Below are 4605 nucleotides of genomic sequence, written 5' to 3'. Positions count from 1 at the left end.
CATCTGTGTATTTATCTACTGGCCTGTATACTTGCTGTGTTTGTATTTATTTTGGGTGGTGTGTTACAAACATCATTAGCTTTCTTATAAGGTACACTAACTACCATACCGTTCATAAAATAAATAAGCTACCAAGACACATTGTGCAGCACAAGAAATATAGCCAGTATTTTATAACTATGAAGGGAGCCTATAAAGTTTTGAATCACTATGATGAACACTTGAAATTAGCATAATATTGTAAATCGACTATACATCAGTTTTTAAAAGGTGGTAAAAATACTGTAAGTTGTAGGAGGTGGTACTGATGGTGTTGTTACGCTTTAGTAAATGGATTTGTGAATAGCCTTTCAGATAACCATCTATTAATAATAGAAAGACCCAATTAGATAGTAGAGTTACTCAATGAAAAAAGGAGTTAGAGAAAAGTAAGCTATGGCCTGGGAAAAACAGGAGATATGAGAGACAGAAAATAAGCGGGGGGAGTTAAACTCACACATGTAGGATAATGACAGAGGAACAGTAAAATCAGGGGGAGACCTATCTGAAAGTGCATCGAGCTTTGTCATTAACTCCAAGCATCATATTTATAGAAGGACTGGTGATATGGAGAAATGGAGCATTTTTAAGGACAAACAGAAGTTTGTTTAAAGTCACACTGAATTTTTCAGTTTTGAAGAAATTTCCAGAGAAGCTTTCTTGTAGGACGTTTGAACTAAAGGGCTGGAGCTTGATGGAGAGATTTGGCAAAAGATCAGGATTTAAGAGCAACTGATTATAGATGAAGATTTAAAACAAAAATAAAGGACAGCAGCTTCTACAAAGTGAAGTTTTAGAACAGAAGGTCAAGGGATAAAATTGGAATCTTCTGATTGTTGACAGACTGGAGGAGAATGAGGAGCTAGAGATAGTGGAAAGGAGTAAAAGAAAAAGGGAGGAGTAGGGTAAAAGGGAGTTTGGGAAGGACTGAATCTGTCAACAGAACAATAGCACTGAGCTATCAAGGAGTATACAGCACAAGAATTACATAGCACAATGGGAGCTGGAAACCTTCCAGCCATCACACAAGAATAAGCTTCACATATTTTGGGCTTTCAACCTCCATTTGAGGATATTAGGTTTGGCCCCTTCACTGGATATTCGATGCTTATGAGGTGGTTTAGACAAATTAATGACCACTTCCACATGGTTCTATATAAGCTTCATGGGAAGAATAAAACAGCTGGAGAAACTGCTTCCGGGGCCTTGTCGAAGTTAACTCATGGATTGAAAGATGAATCATTAGTTTATATCTATCATTGCCAAAATCATTATTTTTGTCCAATTGGCTTTGAAACAACCCCTGTTAAGGTGAATAAAGCATTTAGCAGGGGTCCCCTCATACCACAGGAAGCAGAATATTGTATCTTAATTGGAGAATCAAGCAGAAAAATTCTGCTATTCACTGTACAAAATGGGCAGATATTATTACTGATCTAAACACTCAAAATCCAGAATGTTTATATATCTGGCCCCTAGAGAGGGGGCTGCAGTATCAAAAGACAAAGAAGGTTGGAGGAAATTTGCACTGCATCCTAGCATTCCAGAGACTTGGCTGGCAAAGATTTGGCCTTTGGAACTTTCCATTTGGAACCATTAGACAGGAATCACAGCCTCTAACACATGCCCAGGGAATTGCCAAATCTGAGACTGAAGACAACATCTCCAAGAAGCAGCACGGGCGCCTGGGCCAGTCTTTCAGTGCTAGTTTCCATCAGAACTCGACATGGAAAAAGATGTCCAGTATCTACAAGAGAAGGAACAGTGGCTACCTACCATGGTTACAGTGATTACAGGAATGATTGATGACGCTGGGTACCTACAGTGGCTGTCACACACACAGCTGGTCTATGCAGGACTGCATTAAGGCAGTATGAGATTTTAAGGCTACGTTAAATAGGAACAGATCTTGTGGTACAAAGCATAACCTTGTAGATCCTCCAGTAAATTAGCTTGTGTATGATTGTGCTGTGCTGTGCTTAGTTCTCAGTCATGTCTGACTCTTCGCGACCCCATGGACTGTAGCTCATCAAGCTCCTCTGTCGATGGGGATCCTCCAGGCAAGCATACTGGAGTGGGTTGCCATGCCCTCCTGCAGGGGATCTTCCCAACCCAGGGATCGAACCTAGGTCTCCTGCATTGCAGGCAGATTCTTTACCATCTGAGCCACTAGGGTGATTTCAGATACATAAACAAATAAGCACAGATATTTTTGTCCTTTTAAAGTTAAGAATATTAAACATTCTGGACAGTTTTGCAAGGTCCAATAAAATTACATATAAACAAATCAGACACAGTTTCACTCAATACCATCACGATTTGAAATACTTAAGCATGAAGTGTTTTCTTATGACTAGACCCCCAGATATTTGTGCAGTTCTATTCCTAAGCTCAAATTTTAAGGTACTAACTCTTTGCCCTTAAAAAAAAATTGTGGCTGTTGACTTCTAGTTTTTCTCTTGTGGTTAAAGCCCATTTAAAACAATTTAGTGAGTCTAGAAATTCTTTTTACTTGTAGTAGTATCTTGCCTGCCTCATATTTTTCCTTATTAACTTTCTCAGGATTCTCAATAAAGAGGCAAAAGAGAAAAGACTCCAGGCACTGATCTTTTCTGCTGGTGCAGATGGGTGACTTAGTGCCTCACCTCAGATGTTCAGGATCTTCTTGGTATGTTGTTGTTATATGTTGACGAGAACTTTAGGTCTTGACTTCTGTAAGTCTACAATAAACCTTGGTTTAGGGATAGGGTAAACAAACAAGTGGGCTTCCCTGGTGGCCCAGTGGTAAAGAACCAACCTGTCAATGCAAGAGACGTGGGTTTGATCCCTGGGTTGGGAAGATCCCCTGGAAAAGGAAATGGCAACCCACTCCAGTATTCTTGCCTGGGAAATCCCATGGACAGAGGAGGCTGGCGGGCTACAGTCCATGGGGTCGCAAAGAGTTGGACACAACTTAGCCACTAAAACAACAAAAACAACATCAAGGAATAAGGGGCTTCCCTGATGACTCAGCGGGTAGAGAATCTGCCTGCAATGCAGGAGACACAGGAAACATAGATTCGATCTGGGGTCCAGAAGATCCCCTGGAGGAGCGCATGGTGACCCACTCCAGCATTTTTGCCTAGAGAATCCCATGGACAGAGGAGCCTGATGGGCTACAGTCCATAGGGTCACAAAGAGTCAGACTTGGCTGAAGTGACTTAGCACGCATGCACGTAAGGAATTCACTATGGCTGCAGCATAAAGTATGTGTCAGAAAATGTATTCAGCAAAGAAAGCAAATGCCACCTTCCTTAAAAAGGATTCTAGGTTAATGGCAGGAATAACTTTTGTTACTCACCCTAGTAATAGCTTCTGTGAGAGCTACATCATTTTATATGCTTCAAGACATGGTCCTGTATTCCTCTGCAGGCACCCCTCCCCCTCCACTGCACATGCTTGATGTGTATTGACAAAAACTAAGTAGAACTGAATCTTGTTACAGCTGGCTGGGTATAAAGTGCTTTTTATTATGCAAACTTCTCCCTGCCAGTGTTTACCCACCAAACATAAATTGAAGAGCTAGTTAAGCACTTATGTAACAAACAGGAGGAGTCAACCAATGCAATTCTGAATCTCTTTTTTAAAATATTTTTTAAACTAAAGGATAGCCTTATTATAATTGTTTGGAGAAATGTTCTCCAGCTTACACCTTCCTTTTAAATATATAATAAAGTGCCAAAGAGTCTTCTTTTGCAGACAAAATCAATGCTCCTAGCTATAAGACATGAAAGGTAAAGTTATTTTATTTTCTGTGAATAAATTTGAAAGTACTGATACTTGCTGGAAATATTTGTTTACCAGGTCTCTTGCCAATTCATGTATATATTCATTCAACAACATTTTACTATATATTATACCACTTAAGTACCAAGAACCATGCAATGTATCTGACATAATAGGCAGTGAAAACAGAAACAGTCCCTAATCATGTTTAGCTCAAAGTTAAATAACACAAATAAATATATAAACACTGAAATTTTTTGTAGAAAAGGAAAATGTGAATTTTTGAGAGCATAACACATATATTTTAAAAATTAGCCTGATTTGGAGATTGGTGAGAGCTTTCCTTAAAAATTATATTTAAGTTATAATCTAAACATCGAGTAAGCGTTAACTTGAAGGAGAAATAAGACTCTTCCAGACCAAGTCTACTGGGAATTTGCTAAGACAGATTCCAGGTGCTCTCACCACACACAAAAACAGATAACTATGTGAGGAACGAGATATTAATTAGCAATCATTTCACTGGGTGCTCAGGTGCTTCAGCACTGACTCTTTGCAATCCTAGGGACTGCAGTCCACTAGGCTCCTCTGTGCGTGGGATTCTCCAGGCAAGAATACCGGAGTGGGTTGCCATGCCCTCCTCCAGGGAATCTTCCCAACCCAGGGATCAAACCCATGTCTCCTGTATTGCAGGCAGATTATTAGTGCTGAACCACCAGGGGAGCCCAATCATTTCATTATGTAAATGTAAATCAAACCATCACGATGTACACCTTATGTGTATACAGTTTTCATTTTAAA

At 39.8% G+C, this 4605-nt stretch overlaps 1 pseudogene; it reads left to right on the top strand.

Annotated features, from left to right (window-relative positions):
* Positions 1-932: 932 nt before the first annotated feature.
* On the top strand, positions 933-1845 carry LOC133254544 (basic immunoglobulin-like variable motif-containing protein; annotated as a pseudogene).
* The last annotated feature ends 2760 nt before the right edge of the window (positions 1846-4605 follow it).

Source organism: Bos javanicus, chromosome 1, assembly GCF_032452875.1.
Source record: "Bos javanicus breed banteng chromosome 1, ARS-OSU_banteng_1.0, whole genome shotgun sequence".
NCBI lineage: Eukaryota > Metazoa > Chordata > Mammalia > Artiodactyla > Bovidae > Bos > Bos javanicus.
The sequence above is the reverse complement of the archived record's forward strand: the minus strand, read 5'-3'. Positions and strand labels throughout refer to the sequence as shown.